Source organism: Nomascus leucogenys, chromosome 22a (genome assembly GCF_006542625.1).
Source record: "Nomascus leucogenys isolate Asia chromosome 22a, Asia_NLE_v1, whole genome shotgun sequence".
Classification (NCBI taxonomy): Eukaryota; Metazoa; Chordata; class Mammalia; order Primates; family Hylobatidae; genus Nomascus; species Nomascus leucogenys.
The window spans coordinates 68,582,417-68,605,657 of record NC_044402.1 but is presented as its reverse complement, the minus strand read 5'-3'; the positions used below and the strand labels follow the sequence as shown (position 1 = coordinate 68,605,657).

The following is a 23,241-nucleotide window of genomic DNA, read 5'->3' as shown; positions in this document are numbered from 1 at the left end:
ACCTCCCGAGTAGCTGGGATTACAGACACACGCCACCACACCAGGCTAAATTTTTATATTTTGCGGATCACAAAGTCAGGAGTTTGAGACCAGCCTGGCCAACATGGTGAAACTCCGTCTCTACTACAAATATTTTCTAGGCTATAACTGAATGTCATTTGTTGAATAACTAACTCAGTGCAGGATGCAGTCATATAGCAGGAGAGATAGTCGTCTTTTGGTATTTGGTTTGAGGCCTATTTTGTAAGACATATTCTCAGGAGCCAAATATGAAACTGCACATGTATTTGTGGTGTATGGGGTGAAAACATTTTGTTAAAACCACATTCTCAGTTCTTTGTAAAGCACATAACACCCCTTAGGTGCCTGAACATACTTAGTTTAACATCACTATTTAAAAAATTATTGGCTCCTTATGGGTATTGTAATTCTGTAAATTTACTAGCAGCAGGAGAGGACCTAAAAATATTGTCCTCCATCCAGATCCAAAATACATTTTTCCACTCTAGGTATTTGCGTTTAAAATGTAAATGTAAATATTCTTCGCAACAATTTTGTAGCTTGAGGTTGCACCAAGGAATTCTTTGGTAAGTGTGAGTCTTTATGAACAGGCCAAGAAGGCAGCAAGTGCTTTATGCCTTTAAGGTGTTCTTGGCAGGGAACGGGCGGGGGATGTCATGGGAGAGTTCTCCCTGCCCAATTCCTGGATGGTTGCAATTTCATAACTGGAAATTAATCTCTTAGCCTTAAGGCTTTTCTCTCAGGAGCGATGTCATATGCACCTCTATTAGCTATTTACATACACGTGTGTGACTAAGTTTGTCTGATTTGCTCCAATTTGCATAATTGGTTGGGGAGAAGAGCCCTTAGAAGAATGCAGGTGGGTATTGTCTTTTAAAGGTTAGTAAATAGAGGGGGCAGCTCTAGAGGAAAGTGAAAACAGAAAAAGGAAGGGGAGCAAACTCCAAGTGGCATCCCTCATAATTTGCTCAAACCTAGTCCTGTTCTTTGCCCATCAGTAAGCAGCAGATCACTGTAGAGAAGTACGAAGTCATAGGCAACAGAGGAACCTGGCTTATGAAGGTGCTCTGATTTGACCTTTGTAAAATTTTGAATAGCCTTTCATCTAGAAAATGCATATAATGTATAAAATCCTTGAGAGCTTTGCTATTCTTCTAGTCACTTTCATCCTTACTCCTCCACACCTGTTGTCGCCTGTTGTCTGATTCCACAAAGGACTCCATCCTCCCACACCTTGCTTGGGCAATCTCCTGGCCTATATACTTCTCTGCTTTCTAATGAGAACCATATTTTGTAGGAAAATCCATTCAGTGTGAATGGATTTATGCTGCTCTACTCATCTATTCTTGCTGAGACATACTACATGTTGAGGTTCTTTGGCCAGAGTTAGCTGTTCTAGTCATGGTGATGGGGCTGTTTTAAAATAACAGGCTGATTTAACCTGTTATTTTATTTTATTTTATTTTATTTTTGAGATGGAGTCTCCCTCTGTTGCCCAGGCCGGAGTGCAGTAGCAAGATCTCGGCTCACTGCAACCTCTGCCTCCCAGGTTCAAGCTATTCTCCTGCCTCAGCCTCCCGAGTAGATGGGATTTTAACCTGTTATTTTTTAAAAAAACAAAACAGGTTTATTCGTGATTTGCTTAACATAAAATGAAATGTGATTCATTTAATATAAATTTATCGATTTGAATTATACAATTCAGGGTTAACTGGCATTTTAAGGCCTCATTGGTCTGTTTAAACCAAGTGATGTAACTGAGAATGATCATCTGTGGAATCACTGAAATGTTCATTTATTCACAGGGTAATCGAGTCACGATTCTATTTTATACTCATATTGTGCTTGCTAGTTTTTGAAATCCATTTTGAAGATGATCAACAGCATTACTGAGTTCATTTCTCATGGCCACAAACTATGCTCAGTGAGAATTGGTGGCTTAACCAAAGCCGAATATCTAAACATTGAGATCAGGGGAAAAACAGAGTAAGTTCTACAAGAGAGGAACAAACAAAAGTGATATAGAAGTGCATGGGACAGAGAAATTAGCTCTGACTGAAGAAGACATGGGTATTCCACCACAGAGGTAGGAATGGAGAGTCTGGTGTTGAAGCAGAGCCTTGGAAGATGGTGGGATTTCAACAAAGCAGGTGAAACAGAGAAGACTGTAAGAACATGCACCTGGTGAGAGGGCCCAGGCATGCTTGTGGAGGGCCTAGAAAAACTGGGTTAGGAATTTGGGGTCAGTCCTGTGGGCAGTGGGGGGCAGTTGAAGGTTCTTGAGGAGGGGCATGTCATGACCAGAGCCATGAAGATAATTTCTGAATCACAAGTGGTGCGAGGTGGCACAGTAGTTTAGCAACTTGACATTTATTTAATATCAATGTATAATTGATATTGAAATTAATGTAGCTTCTTTGACTATGTCCTTTGGCAGGAACTACCAGTTGTCATACCATACCCAGGCTAACCCATTCTTATGACCTTTCTACTGAAAAATGTAAAGTACTTTGGCTTTTCTTTTTTTCATTTGCTATTTTTTTTTTATTATTATACTTTAGGTTTTATGGTACATGTGCACAATGTGCAGGTTTGTTACATATGTATCCATGTACCATGTTGGTGTGCTGCACCCATCAACTCATCATTTAGCATTAGGTATATCTCCTAATGCTGTCCCTCCCCCCTCTCCCCAACCCACAACAGTCCCCAGAGTGTGATGTTCCCCTTCCTGTGTCCATGAGTTCTCATTGTTCAATTCCGACCTATGAGTGAGAACATGCGGTGTTTGGTTTTTTTGTCCTTGCAATAGTTTACTGAGAATGATGTTTTCCAGTTTCATCCATGTCCCTACAAAGGACATGAACTCATCATTTTTTATGGCTGCATAGTATTCCATGGTGTATATGTGCCACATTTTCTTAATCCAGTTTATTGTTGTTGGACATTTGGGTTGGTTCCAAGTCTTTGCTATTGTGAATAGTGCTGCAATAAACATACGTATGCATGTGTCTTTATAGCAGCATGATTTATAGTCCTTTGGGTATATACCTAGTAATGGGATGGCTGGGTCAAATGGTATTTCTAGTTCTAGATCCCTGAGGAATCGCCACACTGACTTCCACAATGGTTGAACTACTTTACAGTCCCACCAACAATGTAAAAGTGTTCCTATTTCTCCACATCCTCTCCAGCACCTGTTGTTTCCTGACTTTTTAATGATGGCCATTCTAACTGGTGTGAGATGGTATCTCATTGTGGTTTTGATTTGCATTTCTCTGATGGCCAGTGATGATGAGCATTTCTTCATGTGTTTTTTGGCTATATAAATGTCTTCTTTTGAGAAGTGTCTGTTCATGTCCTTTGCCCACTTTTTGATGGGGTTGTTTGTTTTTTTCTTGTAAATTTGTTTGAGTTCATTGTAGATTCTGGATATCAGCCCTTTGTCAGATGAATAGGTTGCAAAAATTTTCTGTAGGTTGCCTGTTCACTCTGATGGTAGTTTCTTTTGCTGTGCAGAAGCTCTTTAGTTTAATTAGATCCCATTTGTCAATTTTGGCTTTTGTTGCCATTGCTTGTGGTGTTTTAGACATGAAGTCCTTGCCCACGCCTATGTCCTGAATGGTATTGCCTAGGTTTTCTTCTAGGGTTTTTATGGTTTTAGGTCTAACATGTAAGTCTTTAATCCATCTTGAATTAATTTTTGTATAAGGTGTAAGGAAGGGATCCAGTTTCAGCTTTCTACATATGGCTAGCCAGTTTTCCCAGCACCATTTATTAAATAGGGAATCCTTTCCTCATTTCTTGTTTTTGTCAGGTTTGTCAAAGATCAGATAGTTGTAGATATGTGGCTTTATTTCTGAGGGCTCTGTTCTATTCCATTGATCTATGTCTCTGTTGTGGTACGAGTACCATGCTGTTTTGGTTACTGTAGCCTTGTAGTAGAGTTTGAAGTCAGGTAGCGTGATGCCTCCAGCTTTGTTCTTTTGGCTTAGGATTCACTTGGCAATGTGGGCTCTTTTTTGGTTCCATATGAACTTTAAAGTAGTTTTTTCCAATTCTGTGAAGAAAGTCCTTGGTAGCTTGATGGGGATGGCATTGAATCTATAAATTGCCTTGGGCATTATGGCCTTTTTCACGATATTGATTCTTCCAACCCATGAACATGGAATGTTCTTCCATTTGTTTGTATCCTCTTTTATTTCATTGTGCAGTGGTTTGTAGTTCTCCTTGAAGAGGTCCTTCACATCCCTTGTAAGTTGGATTCCTAGGTATTTTATTCTCTTTGAACAATTGTGAATGGGAGTTCACTCATGATTTGGCTCTCTGTTTGTCTGTGATTGGTGTACAAGAATGCTTGTGATTTTTGTACATTGATTTTGTATCCTGAGACTTTGCTGAAGTTGCTAATCAGCTTAAGGAGACTTTGGGCTGAGACAATGGGGTTTTCTAGATATACAATCATGTCATCTGCAAACAGGGACAATTTGACTTTCTCTTTTCCTAATTGAATACCCTTTATTTCCTTCTCCTGCCTGATTGCCCTGGCCAGAACTTCCAGCACTATGTTGAATAGGAGCGGTGAGAGAAGGCATCCCTGTCTTGTGCCAGTTTTCAAAGGGAATGCTTCCAGTTTTTGCCCATTCAGTATGATATTGGCTGTGGGTTTGTCATAGAGAGCTCTTATTATCTTGAGATACGTCCCATCAATACCTAATTTATTGAGAGTTTTTAGCATGAAGGGTTGTTGAATTTTGTCAAAGGCCTTTTCTGCATCTATTGAGATAATCATGTGGTTTTTGTCTTTGGTTCTGTTTATATGCTGCATTACATTTATTGATTTGCGTATGTTGAACCAGCCTTGCATCCCAGGGATGAAGCCCACTTGATCATGGTATATAAGCTTTTTGATGTGCTGCTGGATTCGGTTTGCCAGTATTTTATTGAGGATTTTTGCATCAATGTTCATCAAGGATATTGGTCTGAAATTCTCTTTTTTGGTTATGTCTCTGCCAGGCTTTGGTATCAGGATGATGCTGGCCTCATAAAATGAGTTAGGGAGGATTCCCTCTTTTTCTATTGATTGGAATAGTTTCAGAAGGAATGGTTCCAGTTCCTCCTTGTGCCTCTGGTAGAATTCGGCTGTGAATCCATCAGGTCCTGGACTCTTTTTGGCTGGTAAGCTATTGATTATTGCCACATTTCAGATCTTGTTATTGGTCTATTCAGAGATTCCACTTCTTCCTGGTTTAGTCTTGGGAGGGTGTATTTGTCAAGGAATTTATCCATTTCTTGTAGATTTTCTAGTTTATTTGCATAGAGGTGTTTGTAGTATTCTCTGATGGTAGATTGTATTTCTGTGGGATCGGTGGTGATATCCCCTTTTTCATTTTTTATTGCATCTATTTGATTCTTCTCTCTTTTCTTCTTTATTAGTCTTGCTAGCAGTCTATCAATTTTGTTGATGTTTTCAAAAAACCAGCTCCTGGATTCATTAATTTTTTGAAGGGTTTTTTGTGTCTCTATTTCCTTCAGTTCTGCTCTGATTTTAGTAATTTCTAGCCTTCTGCTAGCTTTTGAATGTGTTTGCTCTTGCTTTTCTAGTTCTTTTAATTGTGATGTTAGGGTGTCAATTTTGTATCTTTCCTGCTTTCTCTTGTGGGCATTTAGTGCTATAAATTTCCCTCTACACACTGCTTTGAATGTGTCCCAGAGATTCTGGTATATTGTGTCTTTGTTCTCGTTGGTTTCAAAGAACATCTTTATTTCTGCCTTCATTTCATTATGTACCCAATAGTCATTCAGGAGCAGGTTGTTCAGTTTCCATGTAGTTGAGCGGTTTTGAGTGAGTTTCTTAATCCTGAGTTCTAGTTTGATTGCACTGTGTTCTGAGAGACAGTTTGTTATAATTTCTGTTCTTTTACATTTGCTGAGGAGAGCTTTACTTCCAACTATGTGGTCAATTTTGGAATAGGTGTGGTGTGGTGCTGAAAAAAATGTATATTCTGTTGATTTGGGGTGGAGAGTTCTGTAGATGTCTATTAGGTCCACTTTGTGTAGAGCTGAGTTCAATTCCTGGATATCCTTGTTAACTTTCTGTCTCGTTGATCTGTCTAATGTTGACAGTGGGGTGTTAAAATCTCCCATTATTATTGTGTGGGAGTTTAAGTCCCTTTGTAGTTCACTCAGGACTTGCTTTATGAATCTGGGTGCTCCTGTGTTGGGTGCATGTATATTTAGGATAGTTAGCTCTTCTTGTTGAATTGATCCCTTTAGCATTATGTAATGGCCTTCTTTGTCTCTTTTGATCTTTGTTGGTTTAAAGTCTATTTTATCAGAGACTAGGATTGCAACCCCTGCCTTTTTTTGTTTTCCATTTGCTTGATAGATCTTCCTCCATCCCTTTATTTTGAGTCTATGTGTGTCTCTGCATGTGAGATGGGTTTCCTGAATACAGCACACTGATGGGTCTTGACTCCTTATCCAGTTTGCCAGTCTGTGTCTTTTAATTGGAGCAGTTAGCCCATTTACATTTAAAGTTAATATTGTTATGTGTGAATTTGATCCTGTCATTATGATGTTAGTTGGTTATTTTGCTCATTAGTTGATGCTGTTTCTTCCTAGCCTCAATGGTCTTTACAATTTGGCATGTTTTTGCAGTGGCTGGTACCGGTTTTTCCTTTCCTTGTTTAGTGCTTCCTTCAGGAGCTCTTTTAGGGCAGGCCTGGTGGTGACAAAATCACTCAGCATTTGCTTGTCTGTAAAGTATTTTATTTCTCCTTCACTTATGAAGCTTAGTTTGGCTGGATATGAAATTCTGGTTTGAAAATTCTTTTCTTTAAGAATGTTCAATATGGACCCCCACTCTCTTCTGGCTTGTAGAGTTTCTGCTGAGAGATCAGCTGTTAGTCTGATGGGCTTCCCTTTGTGGGTAACCTGACCTTTCTCTCTGGCCACCCTTAACATTTTTTCCTTCATTTCAACTTTGATGAATCTGACAATTATGTGTCTTGGCGTTGCTCTTCTCGAGGAGTATCTTTGTGGCGTTCTCTGTATTTCCTGAATCTGAATGTTGGCCTGCCCTTGCTAGATTGGGGAAGTTCTCCTGGATAATATCTTGCAGAGTGTTTTCCAACTTGGTTCCATTCTCCCCGTCATTTTCAGGTACACCAATCAGACGTAGGTTTGGTCTTTTCACATAGTCCCAAATTTCTTGGAGGCTTTGTTTGTTTCTTTTTATTCTTTTTTCTCTAAACTTCCCTTCTTGCTTCATTTCATTCATTTGATCTTCCATCACTGATACCCTTTCTTCCAGTTGATCGCATTGGCTACCGAGGCTTCTGCAATCTTCGCGTAGTTCTCGAAACTTGGCTTTCAGCTCCATCAGCTCCTTTAAGCCCTTCTCTTCATTGGTTATTCTAGTTATCCATTCGTCTAATTTTTTTTCAAAGTTTTTAACTTCTTTGCTATTGTTTTGAATTTCCTCCCGTAGCTCAGAGTAGTTTGATCGTCTGAAGCCTTCTTCTCTCAACTCGTCAAAGTCATTCTCCGTCCAGCTTTGTTCTGTTGCTGGTGAGGAACTGCACTCCTTTGGAGGAGGAGAGGTGCTCTGCTTTTTAGAGTTTCCAGTTTTTCTGCTCTGTTTTTTCCCCATCTTTGTGGTTTTATCTACTTTTGGTCTTTGATGATGGTAATGTACAGATGGGTTTTTGGTGTGGATGTCCTTTCTGTTTGTTAGTTTTCCTTCTACCAGACAGGACCCTCAGCTGCAGGTCTGTTGGAGTTTTCTAGAGGCCCACTCCAGACCCTGTTTGGCTGGGTGTCAGCAGCGGTGGCTGCAGAACAGTGGATTTTCGTGAGACCACAAATTCAGCTGTCTGATAGTTCCTCTGGAAGTTTTGTCTCAGAGGAGTACCTGGCCGAGTGAGGTGTCAGTCTGTCCCTACTAGGGGGTGCCTCCCAGTTAGGCTGCTCGGGGGTCAGAGACCCAGTTTAGGAGGCAGTCTGTCCGTTCTCAGATCTCCAGCTGCGTGCTGGGAGAACCACTACTCTCTTCAAAGCTGTCAGACAGGGACATTTAAGTCTGCGGAGGTTCCTGCTGACTTTTTGTTTGTCTGTGCCCTGCCCCCAGAGGTGGAGCCTACAGAGGCAGGCAGGCCTCCTTGAGCTGTGGTGGGCTCCACCCAGTTGGAGCTTCCTGGCTGCTTTCTTTACCTAAGCAAGCCTGGGCAATGGCGGGCGCCCCTCCCCCAGCCTCACTGGCACCTTGCAGTTTGATCTCAGACTGCTGTGCTAGCAATCAGTGAGACTCCGTGGGCATAGGACCCTCCGAGCCAGGTGCGGGACACAATCTCCTGGTGTGCCGTTTTCCAAGCCCGTTGGAAAAGCGCAGTATTAGGGTGGGACTGACCTGATTTTCCAGGTGCCGTCTGTTACCCCTTTCTTTGACTAGGAAAGGGAACTCCCTGACCCCTTGTGCTTCCCGAGTGAGGCAATGCCTCGCCCTGCTTCCGCTCACGCACAGTGTGCTGCACCGACTGTCCTGCACCCATTGTTTGGCACTCCCTAGTGAGATGAACCCGGTACCTCAAACGGAAATGCAGAAATCACCGGTGTTCTGTGTCGCTCACGCTGGGAGCTGTAGACCGGAGCTGTTCCTGTTCGGCCATCTTGGCTTTTTGTTTAGTGTATATTGAGAGGCAGTGAGCATTTCTCTTCTTGTTTCTTTCTGGCAACATCTATTAGCCTATTCCTAATGCACTGTGCAGCATAGCTTATTAGGTTGTGTTTTTGGTGTTACCCAAATTTGGGGATATAAACCTGTCATTAAAACACAGCCCTGTGAGTCAGAAAAAATAGACATGTTAGTGTGAATGAATGTATGCTTTCTAGTCATTTTGAGAAGTGGCATCATTGTCATATGCTGTAAGTTTGTTTGCAATATTTTGTTAATCACAAAGTGAATAGTGAAGGGGATGGTGTGCAAGACAAGGGAAAAAGTTGGAGGGGCATTTCAAAATTTGCCAGAGTGTGTAGTATAATTTCATTGAAAAAAATGATAACAAATCAACTCCACTAAGCAACTGTATGTAGGAGTAGGAAGAGTAGAAAATAGATGGGTGGCAGAGAGACAATTGTAAAGCCAGAAAAATGGTCTGTATGGGTGATGAAGGTATTATAGTATGAAATGGAGTAGATAACAATATTACTAGAATTATAATAACAATGCTTATTAATTAGTGGCAACCAAATAGCAGACACTGTGCAAAGCAACACATACTCCTTATGTCACTTAGTTCTTATCATAACCCTGTGAAATACAAATGAGTCTTTTCCTATGCCAGCTCAGGAAAGAAAATACCAGAGAGATTAACTCACTGAAGATCACTCAACTAGTAAATAGCAGAACTAGATTGCTCATTAATCTCAGTAAGACCCAAAGTGGGAACACGAGAGAGACATTCTGGGGACAAACTTGATCTTCGGACTGACACAAACTTAGGTCCATAGAAACCATGCCCTGGGGGTTACTGACAAGTAGTCTGTGGACTTCATGTCAGAGTCAGGGACTCCAGATTTCTCCAGGAGGTCCTCAATGGTAGAATCTGAACAGTGGAGAGCACAGTAGAGGAGTGTCTAAGCCCAGTTTTGGATCCATGAAGGGAAGATTCAGTATTTTGCCAGCCAGTGGAATAACTCATTTCTGTTATCAGGCCATGTGGGGATAGGGAGCTCTCGCAGTCTCTTCCTTCAACAGTCAGTAAACAGAAATGGTGTGAGAGAGACAAGCAAACAAGACTGGAGTTGCCATCCAGAGATGGGCACCCTCATGGTGGATATGGACCTTGGTATTAAAATGACCTTTGTTGAGGATGGCTGCTCAGTATTGAAATAAAGGTAGAAAGACTCATGAGTAGGGATTTGAAAACCTTGAAGGGTGGTTTATAGGTGGAAGCATGGGCATCAATAGTCAAGGCAGCATAATCATTACAGAATTGAGAGTGAGAGCCCTGGACTGCCTAAGTGAGGATCGGTCAATTCCAAACTGTTTAATACTAAGGTGAGTAGCTGCTGTGATCCTAGTCCTGTGATGGGAACTGAGAAAGTTGGATACAGGGAGGAGTAAGATATACTTCCTGACTCCAAAGGGATGGAAACACTGCTTAAAGAGATGACACAAATGCACATGAAATCATTACAAATGGAAAAAAATTGTATTAAATCAAACACCAAATTGATGCTTTTTGAAGGTATCATTTTTGTTTGGGGAAGGGTTATCCCTCCAATGTCTGAATGCTCAATAACATTCTGCCTTCTCGGTTCGCCCTATTTTCATTTCCCCCTAAGCTGCTATGGGCTTTTTTCTTTTAGGAGATTCCACTACTAATGAATGCTTTGAAGAAATAGTATTAGTTTAGAGAGGAACAGTGGTGGTCACAGGACTGTATTGGGAGGGGTTTTGGGCTACCTCCCATAATCTTCTTTATCACTTGTATAAAATCTCTATATAGAGCTTTGGGCAGAGCTTTGAGCTTGATTGTCCACTTCGTATGGAAGGAAAAGTGACCTTAGGTAGCAATAGTAGTGGTGAATGATTTGGCTACTTTGTTCAGGGCCTGGAAGGACCAGAATGGGAAGAGTGAGGGCAAGGAGGCAGGGGAAAGAGATATGTGGGCCCTATAGATGGTGGGCGCCAAGCATGCAGATCTGTCTGTCTTGTCGTGATGCCCAGCAAGCCTCTTTTGCAGAAGGGGATCTCAACCATCAGGTGGCCAGGATGAGTAAACCTGTGGATGTCAGCCAACATTTCTTATTGCAGTACCAGGGCAAGTTGGCATTCAATGGTGGCAGGAATGGAAGTATGCAAATACCTAACAGAATGGGATTCAGTTCACAAAGGGCTTATCTAGCCAGTGCTGAATGTCAGCCTCAGAGACTGATGCTAACCCCTCAATTGAGGAAAATAGCAGCAATTTTTCCTTACCAGAGGTTACATCTACACCAAGCATGAATCAACACTTCAGCATGTCTGATCTATCAATATGGGATCTCACCACATTTCCTCAGATAAGGGACCAATTTTGCTGCAAAGGACATACAACGATTACAGGATTCACTGGTTCCACCATATATCCCATCACCCAGAAGCAGCTGGCCTAGCTGAATGATGCAGTGGGCTTAAAGGCTCAGCTAAGTGGCCCTCTCCGAGAACACATTCTGAAGGTTAGAGCATGATCCTCAATTTTGGGATGTATGCATTGAAATAAGGACTGATATATGGTGCTCTACCTTAATGGTTAGAAAACACAGGTCTGGTAACCAAGGAAATAGAAGTGATCCCTACATGATCATCCCCAGTGACCTATTTGTGAAATTTGTTCTTACTGTCTTCTAACCTTAGGCTCTGTTAGGTTAGAGAACATCATTCCCAGTAAGGGCTATGTCTCCACCAGCAAAGGGAGGATTCTACTGAATTTGAAGCTGGGTCTACCACCTGGCCGCCTTGGACTTCTCATGCCAGTGGATCAGAAGGGAGTTATAGTAATGTTGGGGTAAGTAAACTGCTTTTCTTTTATTTATTTATTTATTTATTTATTTATTAATTATTATGCTTTAGGTTTTAGGGTACATGTGCACAATGTGCAGGTGTGTTACATATGTATCCATGTGCCATGTTGTTTTGCTGCACCCATTAACTCGTCATTTAGCATTAGGTATATCTCCTAATGCTGTCCCTCCCCCCTCCCCCCACCCCACAACAGTCCCCGGAGTGTGATGTTCCCCTTCCTGTGTCCATGAGTTCTCATTGTTCAATTCCCACCTATGAGTGAGAACATGCGGTGTTTGGTTTTTTGTCCTTGCGATAGTTTACTGAGAATGATGTTTTCCAGTTTCATCCATGTCCCTACAAAGGACATGAACTCATCATTTTTTATGGCTGCATAGTATTCCATGGTGTATATGTGCCACATTTTCTTAATCCACTCTATCGTTGTTGGACATTTGGGTTGTAAACTGCTTTTCTTGAGGGGAGAGGGTTGATACTACATAATGGGAACAGGAAGGAATACGCTTACTTGTATATCTTCTATCTCTTTATTCTTCTGATTGCCGAGAGATTGCCTCTTTGTCTCATTTTCTAATTCACGAATTTATACTTTAGCTGTTTCTATCCTTTCTTTATCCCATCTTTGGTGTAGTTTTCCAGCTATTATACCTCATATATTTTCATTTTTAATGATTTTTATTATTCTTCATATTACTAATAGCTTGTTACATCTCTTTTTTTTTTTTTTTTTTTTTTTTTTTTTTTTTTGAGATGGAGTCTCGCTCTGTCGCCCAGGCTGGAGTGCGGTGGCGCAATCTCGGCTCACTGCAAGCTCCGCCTCCTGGGTTCACACCATTCTCCTGCCTCAGCCTCTCTGAGTAGCTGGGACTACAGGCGCCCGCCACCACGCCTGGCTAATTTTTTTTTTTTTTTGTATTTTTAGTAGAGACAGGGTTTCACCTGGTCTCGATCTCCTGACCTCGTGATCCACCTGCCTCGGCCTCCCAAAGTGCTGGGATTACAAGCGTGAGCCACCGCGCCCGGCCTTGTTACATCTCTTTACATTTATCATGCTTATATAAAATTCTTGTTCTATCTCTTTTAACACTTTTGTTTCAAATGGTATATCTTAAAGGTTTTTGGATTTTTTGAGGTAGTTTTAAATTGCATTATTATTTTGGATTTTTAATTTAGATTTCTCTTTAAATGTTTTAATAAGCAGTGGCGAAGGGCCATAGGCCAGGTCCTGGCCTAAGCTAAGTTATCCTGATATATTTAAGGATAAGTGAGGGTCTAATGCCTGAGGGCAGATACTTATTCCTATAGACTATCTTTCAAGGTTCTCAAACTCCTATCCACAGATCTTTCCGCCATTTAAAATTAGTTCTTGTGTGTGGTGTGAAATAGAGTGTAAGTGCAAATAGGAGTCTAAGTTTAAAAAAAAAAAATTTATGCATAGCCAATTGTTCCAGTACCATTTGTTAAAAGGTATTTTATTTGCTTTTAAATTGCTTTGGTTCCTTTATCATAAACAATTTGCTTTATAAGCGTGGATCTATTTCTGGCCTCTCAATTCTAGCTCATTGACCTGTTTGTCTATCTTCTTGTCAATACTACACCGTCTTGATTACCAAAGCTTTGTAATAAGTCTTGAGGTGAGGTAGTGTGAGTTCTGCGACATTGCTCTTTATCAAGATTGTTTTGACTATTCTAGGTCCTTTGCCTTTTCATATAAATGTTAAAATCAGCTTTTCTATGATCCTTTTTCTATCTATTCTTTTTCTATAAAAATCCTGGTCTGGCATGTGATTGGGATGACAGCAGATCTACATACCAATTTAGGCAGAACATTCAAGCTTACAATATTAAGTATTCTGGTGCATGAACATGGGAAATGTCTCCAGTTTTCAAAATGAGCAAATTGAGGTTTAGAAAGCCTAAATGACTTGATAGGGTTACAGAACTGAAAGCAGCAAAAGCTTTTTAAATCTATTTACAATTCATTGACTCACCAGAATGACCTACACTGTTCTTTTCCTCTGCAAATCATATTAACTGCTACCCCATGGCATTGTAAACTTTTTTGGCTAATCTATTTCTGTCTAACATGTCTGCTTCTGCCAGATAAATTTTAGACTTATCTAGAGTCAGTTGTGTTTTCTCCAGTATCTAGTTTTTGAAATAGAGTTTGTTGTTAGAATTAAATAATTTAAATAATATACGTTCTAACCTAGCGATTCCATTTTTGAAAAATGTATCCTGTCAGAGGTGCACAAAAAGATTTTGGTATGACAATATTTATCATAGTCTTAATACTAATACTTCCCACTAGGAAACCGTCTAAGTGTCTCATAAAAGGAAATGATTAAGAATATTTGGTATTTTTATATGATGGCTACTATTCAGCCATTATAAACCACATATTCAAAGAATGTTTAATAATATGTGGGAATTCCTATGATAAAATATTTGAAAAGAAAACAGGATATAAAGCTATACAGATGCTTTTTGACTTAAAGTGAGGTTACATCCTGATAAACCCATTGTAAATTGAAAATATCATAAGAGGAAAATGGATTTAATACACCTAGCCTACTCTACTTTAAATGTGCTCAGAACATTTATATTAGCCTATGATATAAATGATTAGTTGGGCAAAATCATCTCTCAAATACTGTTTTGTAATAAGGTAATGAATATCTCATGCAATTTGTTGAATACTGTACTGAAACTGAAAAACAGAGTGTTTGTATGGGTACTTGAAGTATGGTTTATACTGAATGCATTTCACTTCTGTAACATCATAAAATAAAAAGAAGTAACTCAAGGACCATCTGTACATGTATAGAAGAATCCTGGTATTAATAGTATTCCTGAATTTTCGTCTTTTGCCTGTGTAGCTTCCTGTGATCTTTCTTGTTATTTCGGGGGCATATTTCCATAATCACCTCAATTCTCTGTGTAAGAGACACATGGCAAAGATGGCATAAACACAAACACTGACTTTATACTCCTCCACCCCCAGTGATTTTGTCACAAGGCAATTCTGTTGTAATTCAACCAGGGTGGGCGGTGTGATGGGGGACTGGTGTAAGTCCTGGAATCCAAAGGCACAAAGGCATGAGAACCAGAAACTTCAGTGTCCAAGGGCAGAAGGAGATGAATGTCCCAGTTCATAAAGACTGAAAAGAGGAAAATTGGCCTTTCTCTGTCTTATGTTCTATTTGAGCCCTCATCAGACTAGAGATGCCTGCTCTCATTGATGAGGGCAGATCTTCTTTACTTAGTCTAACAATTCAAAATGCTAATCTCTTCTGGAGATACTGTCACAGACACACCCAGAAAGAATGTTTCAGCAGCCACCTGGGCATCCCTTAGCCCAGTCAAGTTGACACATAAAATTAACCACCACACCGATAAAGTGCATTCAGAACTCTGACCTCATCCTATGCCTTTTAGATGCTATTCTCTCTCCCTCATATCATGGTTTTTATTCTACCGTGTAGTTTGTGAAAAACAATTTCTTAACTCCCATGATTAAGGCCATTTCATGGCATTTAATTTCCCCTATGGGATCTTACCATCATTGGGTAGAACATCCAGTGTGATGTGTTTTGTACCCCAGAGCTGGCCATATAGATTTCTGTTTCTACAAGTGATGCTAGATAAATCCTATGGCATTTTAGATAATGGCTATATGACCTTACTGGGAGCACTGTTTGCACTCAAATGATGAATTATCTTCCCCGATATAACAATGAGGAAATATCCCCCAAAATAAGCAGGACCAACTTTATCTCAGGGTTCTCATATCTCCTATTCATTTGTTCATAATTTTCCAGAGAAATTAGATTTATTATTTCAATGTCCATAACATCAGAGTTAGAAAGATAAAGAATCTATGCTTAGAGGAAGGTAAAAATGAAATTGGGGCATAAGTAATGCTCACACATGAAAAGAGGTAAGTTATTCAGTACAGTCACTGGCTCGATGAGATAGAAGAAACTCTGTGGGTACTATCTGATAAGGACTAAGTAAAGAAACTGGCAAAGATGAGTGTTTGTGAGTATTTGAATGGGACATGATGTGGGGTAAGTGGATTTGCTGCTGTATTTTCCCTACTGCTTTAGCTCTTAGGTTGTGCAAATGTCTGTTATAAAGAAAAAGTATAACTACAGTATAAATTCAGCAAGGAGTCATGTGGAATCCCGAAAATGACCTGGATGTGATCCTCTGACTACATTCCATTCCTATTCCTCCGCACTGGCAGTATTCCAGGACCTGAAAAACATGACTTGCTTTGAAACTTGGCAAAATCCCCCTGGAGGAAGCTACTACTCATTGATTTAAAATGGACAGAAAGTCTGTTTCAAACACTTGCTTAAGCAGTTTTCCTCCTATTAATTTATTTACTTCTTACAATGATCCAGTGAAGTGGGTACCATCATCCATCTCATTTTATGTATGAAGAAACTGGCCTAGGGATATTAAACTATTAATAGATATAAATTCTAACCTAGAAATTCCATTTAAAAAAATTTATTCTGTCAGAGAGGGGAACAAAGATTTTAGTATGACAGTATTGATTATTGTCTTATTACTAATACTCCCCATTGAGAAACAACCTGAATGTCTCAAAAAAAGAAATGATTAAGAACATTTGGTATTTTTATATGATGGCTACTATTCAGCCATTATAACTTGCCTAGTTTGCATAGCTAAGAGCTGTCAGAGCTGAGGTTTGAACCTAGGAATTTCTTTTTTGTGAGGTCCACACTTTCAACTATAGCCTGTCTCCAATTACATGCAATACATCATATGATGTTAATAGCACAAAGAAAAATTTTAAAGAAATTTATTAGCTTGCATTTTATCTGTCTATTTACAGTTACAGTGTTTTCTTCTTTCTTGAAATGACTAGTTCTCAATTTAGCAATATCCTGGGGATGAATTTAGGAATTCCATAGTCCCATTGCTACGTATTTTACTTGGACTTACTACTTACAGCAAAAGACTAAAAATACAATAGGGCAAGATACATTATTTTCTGTTGTTAAGCCATGTAGTCCAGTGAAAAGAAAATCAAGAAATATAACCTTAATTCCTTCTATGATATTTCCCCTCGTTCCTGAGCAAGCATGGTGCTTCCGGAAAAGCATTCATATTCGCAGCTATAGATGAAGTAACATAGGAGAGAAATTTAGTCTGGATACTTCCTTGTGATGCTTTGCCTCACTATTTCCTTCAAAGTTTTAAGGACCAAACTCAGGACTCCCTTCCTCCAGGAAGCCCCTTCCTCCCTCAGCTCTACCTGATTATGTGCCACTCCTCCACACTCCCAGAGTGCTCTGCACTCTTCCATCATTGCACTCATACTGTAATTGTTGGTTAATATGCCAAGGAACTGAGACTGAGCCTGATGAACTGTGCATGCCCAACGGCTGCCTGGTAAAATACTACAAGGCCACAGTAACCAAAACAGCATGGTACTGGAACCAAAACAGAGACATAGATCAATGGAATAGAACAGAGCCCTCAGAAATAATGCCACGTATCTACAACTATCTGATCTTTGACAAACCTGACAAAAACAAGAAATGAGGAAAGGATTCCCTATTAAATAAATGGTGCTGGGAAAACTGGCTAGCCATATGTAAAAAGCTGAAACTGGATCCCTTCCTTACACCTTATACAAAAATTAATTCAAGATGGATTAAAGACTTACATGTTAGACCTAAAACCATAAAAACCCTAGAAGAAAACCTAGGCAATACCATTCAGGACATAGCCGTGGGCAAGGACTTCATGTCTAAAACACCACAAGCAATGGCAACAAAAGCCAAAATTGACAAATGGGATCTAATTAAACTAAAGAGCTTCTGCACAGCAAAAGAAACTACCATCAGAGTGAACAGGCAACCTACAGAAAATTTTTGCAACCTATTCATCTGACAAAGGGCTGATATCCAGAATCTACAATGAACTCAAACAAATTTACAAGAAAAAAACAAACAACCCCATCAAAAAGTGGGCAAAGGACATAAACAGACACTTCTCAAAAGAAGACATTTATGTAGCCAAAAAACACATGAAAAAATGTTCATCATCACTGGCCATCAGAGAAATGCAAATCAAAACCACAATGAGATACCATCTCACACCAGTTAGAATGGCCATCATTAAAAAGTCAGGAAACAACAGGTGCTGGAGAGGATGTGGAGAAATAGGAACACTTTTACATTGTTGGTGGGACTGTAAACTAGTTCAACCATTGTGGAAGCCAGCGTGGCGATTCCTCAGGGATTTAGAACTAGAAATACCATTTGACCCAGCCATCCCATTACTGGTTATATACCCAAAGGACTATAAATCACGCTGCTATAAAGACACATGCACACGTACGTTTATTGCAGCACTATTCACAATAGCAAAGACTTGGAACCAACCCAGATGTCCAACAACAATAGACTGGATTAAGAAAATGTGGCACATATACACCATGGAATACTATGCAGCCATAAAAAATGATGAGTTCATGTCCTTTGTAGGGACATGGATGAAGCTGGAAACCATCATTCTCAGTAAACTATTGCAAGGACAAAAAACCAAACACTGCATGTTCTCACTCATAGGTGGGAATTGAACAATAAGAACACATGGACACAGGAAGGGGAACATCACACTCTGGGGACTGTTGTGGGTTGGGGGGAGGGGGGAGGGACAGCATTAGGAGATATACCTAATGCTAAATGACGAGTTAATGGGTGCAGCACACCAACATGGCATATGGATACATATGTAACAAACCTGCACATTGTGCACATGCACCCTAAAACCTAAAGTATAATAATAAAAAAAAATTTACTAAATGAATGGATGAGTGAATGAGGGAATGCGGAGGACAGGGGGATGGAGAGATCCAGAGTTAAATTACCATGTTAGGTTTTAAACTTTGGTGTCTTCTGAGGACAAGGACTGTACTTCATTCATAGCACCAAGCTTGGCACATTAGCCTTGTTCAATGTTCTGAGATGACTATTGTTTAATATGCGAGGGTGAAAACTGTCACTATGTTAAATAAGGTATATATATGAATGGTTTCCCTCGGGTGGAAGCTATGCCTTCCCAACAGCTTTTCTACCAACTCTTTTTATTCTTAGTAAAAATATCTGAACTGTTTCCAGGATGAGAGGTTGACATGTTTGACAGAATGAATTTTGGGAAGAACAACTTATATTTGGATAATAATGAATAGCCCAGTTCATGCTGTATTAAGTCCAGGTGGAGAAGTAGTGAGAGGAGAGATTAAAAAGACAATTGTGGAATGCTCTAATAGCCACTCAACCTGACTAATTTGTATTTTGTTCTGGAGACAAAAAGGAACCAAAGAAAGCTGTTGGGTTATAAAGTAACAAGAGCACATATTTACTATAAAAGAGATTTTTTTAAAAGACACTTAAATGAGTTTATTATCTGTTTGAAATAATGTGCTGGATTTGGTAACTGTATTGGTACCCACTTTATTTCACCCTAAGAAACGTCTCAGTGCTTGGCATATTGTAGGAACTCAATAAATATGAGTACATGAATGACATCAGAAAATTACCTACTGCAATAAATAAATAAGTAAATTCACCACTAAGTGTGGTGGCATGCACCTGTGGTCCCAGCTACTTGGGAGCTGAGGTAAGAGGATTACTTGAGCCCAGGAATTGAAGCCCAGCCTAGACAACATAGTGAGACACCCCCCTATGTCAAACAAAACAAAACAAAACAATTTTTCATAAGCCTTATTGCTATAAAAAATCAGAGGAATAATGTTAATGTGTTTTTTGACCAAAAAGATAGAGTAGATAGGAAATGTAAGCTCAGTTTAATAATCTGAAGATGAATCTGTCAGTGATATATCAAGCCAGGAAAGAAAGGACAGTATAGGGGAGCAGTCAGCAAACGTTTTCTGTTTGAGCCAAATAGTAAATAATAAGCTATGCAGACCCTAGACTGTCTCTATTCCATATTCTTCTTTGTTTTTTCTTTTTCTTCACAACTCTTTGAAAATGTAAAAACATTCTTAGCCCAAAGACTGTATAAACACAGGCTTCATGCCAGATTTTGCCCATGACCTCTGCTCTAAGACTTTGGGCCACTAATAAACCTTTTCTTGATTCTTCTCCACCCTTTCTGTTTATATAATGATTATTCTCTTTTTATGGGTCATAGTAGATTTCAAATTTTGAGAGGAACACTTTAATTGTACTAAAAGTCAACATTAGTAACCTTATGAAAATATAATAAATAAATTAGTTAACCTCAGGGACAGAATCTCTCCCAAATAGGAAGCAAAGAAGCAAGAGAAATATGAGTCTTTTAAAGGTCCTCATAAAGAAGGAGGAGAAAGAGAGAAGATATGAAAACAGAAAGGGCAGCATCACAGATGAAAACCAAGTTAACCCAGTGCTACTTATTAAAAGCTCCCAAGTGTTTACTTTAAAAAGAAAATAGGGAATTAATTGTCTTGGCTGAATTTTGACCTGGAAATAAATACTCTTTCTTCTGATTCCATCCAAACAATCCCATTTCATAGAATCATGGAATATATTTTCACAGGATGCTGTTTTATAATAAGATATTTTTAACTTATTTTATAAATCAGCTCTGAGTGAAGAAGCTGAACCACAAAACTGTGTAAGTTTGCCCCAAATCAATTCCAGTTTCACAACTTATTTCATAAAAATAGTAGATAGAAAAAAGCAACCTATCCCTTGTCATAACATTTTAATAAACAGTGGGTTCACTGACCTCAACTTTTTGGAAAATGCTGTGGGCAAGAGAGAAGGTATTTTGGTTGGTGACCTTGATATTCCTCCTTGGATTGGCTGTTCAAAGAAAATAAATATAGAACTCAGATGTATTGTGGAGCTGGTCCCTTCCTTTCATCCCATTTTGAAAATTCTGAATATATATTCTTGAGTTGGTTGACTCTTCAGGATGGTGTTGATACCCCGGAGTTTCTCTGGCCTAAGGACAGAAACAAGTGAGGACTAACATGATGGGATGCTTCGGAAGAAGCCCCCAAACCACGAATCTCTTTGAGGAGAGAGGTGATAGTGCTCCTGAGGGAATTTGAATTTCAAGGCCCTCCCTGGATTATTTTCTCAGTTTGAAACATTTAGAGAGGAGTGCAAATAAAATTTCTGAAAGCAAACAGCCTGAAGAACAGACTGATTATCATGAGAAATGTGGAAAAAGAGAATGGAGGAGAAATAGAGAAAAAATATCCCCTGCTTAGAGCACTCTCTATTTTAAACTCATTTGTTATAGAGGTTGGTGATTTTAGCTTTTTTTTTCAGTGAATGGCTCAAGTGCAGGTGTTTGTATAAATATATGGGTGACCCAGGTGGTTGATTAAGAGATAAACCATAAAGAAGTTCAAGGCTTGCATTGGAAACTTTGAAGACGCAATAGTAAGTTATAGCAATTTTGCATATCCTTTATTTTTTCTTTTTGAGACGGAGTCTTGCTCTGTTGCCCAGGCTGGAGTGCAATGGCGTGATCTCGGCTCACTGCAATCTCCGCCTCCTGGGTTTAAGCGATTCTCCTGCCTCAGCCTCCCGAGTAGCTGGGATTACAGGCGCCCACCACCATGCTTGGCTAATTATTATTATTATTTTTGAGACGGAGTCTCGCTCTGTCACCCAGGCTGGAGTGCAGTGGTGCGATCTTGGCTCACTGCAACCTCTGCCTCCCGGGTTCAAGCGATTTTTCTGCCTCAGCTTTCTGAGTAGCTGGGATTACAGGCACCTGCCACCACGCCTGGCTAATGTTGGTATTTTAGTAGAAATGGGGTTTCACCATGTTGGCCAGGCTGGTCTCTAACTCCTGACCTCAGGCAATCTGCCTGCCTCGGGCTCTAAAGTGCTGGGATTATAGGCGTGAGCCACTGCACCCAGCCCCGAATATCCTTTTGATTAGAGAAGAAGTATAGATTCCTGGGAAATATCTGACTTCTCATCTGTCCTTCAAAAACCATTCAGGCACAGATGATTATTCTAAAATGCCCTTAAGCAGTAAGAAGCTATAAAGCTTTATCATAATAGCTTGAGAAAATAGCAGAGAATTGCTTTGAGGGTGTTGGAGATACGTCTTGAATAGAAAGGAGAAACAGGAAGAAAACATAAAACAGTAAAGGCAGAAGCTGTGGAAGAGAATGTGAGCGCAAGTCCTTCCTGGCTTGGCTTCTTCCCTGTCCCATCTGGTCCTGTCACCAGCAGCATCACAGAGGGAGCCATGCTTTTCTGTTGCATGTCTTAAGTGTGCATTTAAAATTGCATGGACTAACTGAGCCATAGTAAACCAGGCTGAGACTTGGCTAAAGTCATATAGTCCAAAGGACTCCATGGAAGTAAGAGTGACCTTCCTAGAAGCTGTCTAGAGCACAAAAGAGTAGGTTTTAATAGCCATTACTTCTGATTTGGGGTGAAAAAAGATCCTTTAGGATTAGATATTAGAATTTGTTTAAGTATATTGTAATACTTTGTTCAATTTATCAATATTAACTTATTTAATTCATTTTCTTATTTCATTTACAAATGAGCTAAGTGGAGCACAGAAAAATTCAGTAACGCCCTTAAAGTCACACAGCTGACAAGTGACAGAGCCAGAATTAAAATCCAGGCATTTTGACTATAGAATTCATGCTCTAAACCAGGGCTTCTCAGCCTTGGCATTATTGTTGTTTCTGTCTGAACAGTTCTTAGTTGTGGGGCTGTCATGTGCACTGCAGGATGTTGGCAGCATCCCTGGCCTCTACCCACGAGATGCATAGCACCCACCGCCGAATTGTGACAACCGAAAATGTCTCCAGACATTACTAAATGTTCCCTGGGAGGGCAAAAACTGACCCCCTGGTTGAGAATCACATCTCACTCTGCTGCCTATCCTTGCTCTAGAGTGCCATTTTTTGGGGAAACCTTTCCAAATCATCCTCCTCTGTCAAGGATGGGTCAAATGCCCCTCTGTGTTTCCATAGCATGTAATACTAATAGTTACTGATATTTATTGAGTTCTTACCATGTTCTAGGTGACACTTAGCTTGTCATACGTATTTGCTTGTTTAATCCTCACAAGAAACCTACCTGGTAGGTCTTACTATTACCTATTTCTACAAATGAGAAAATAGATTTACCAAATCAAGATCTGGCCCAGGGTCACAGAGCCAGAACCCCCAAACCAGGATCCATATAGAAGTCTGTTGCTTTCCAGCGTGTGTGCTCTGAACCATCTGCTGTCTTCTTCTGTCAGTCCCTGGCTATATCTCGGCCTCCTCTACTGGTCTGTGAGTTGTTAGAGAGCAGAGACCATTGTGTCCCTAACACCCACCACACAGCCCAGTAAGTGGCACACACTCAGCTCCATGTTTCTTAGGCAAGTAAATAGATTAAAACCTAGTAGCCCCAAAGGGGAAGATTGTGTAAAGCACACACAATTTCCCCTCACGAGGGAGGGCTCCCATTCCATGGGCAGGAAATGGAGTGTCCAGGACCTTGATGGGCTCTAATATCAGAATTTTCTGCAGTGGGAAAACTGTGAGAATAATGTGGAATGTGTGTGTTTGAATGTTTTAAAGCATCTCTTTAAAATTAATTTAAATGGCTCAAGAGAGAGGACACAAT

General features: G+C 39.9%; 1 long non-coding RNA gene across 2 annotated transcripts in view; it reads left to right on the top strand.

Moving 5' to 3' along the window:
• LOC115832438 overlaps positions 1-23,241 on the top strand; it is a 79,667-nt gene that overhangs the window by 4,222 nt on the left and 52,204 nt on the right. For both annotated transcript variants that reach the window (XR_004027942.1, XR_004027941.1), the window contains exon 2: positions 11,423-11,573. This is a non-coding gene — a long non-coding RNA (uncharacterized LOC115832438). The remainder of the gene's footprint in view (positions 1-11,422; positions 11,574-23,241) is intronic.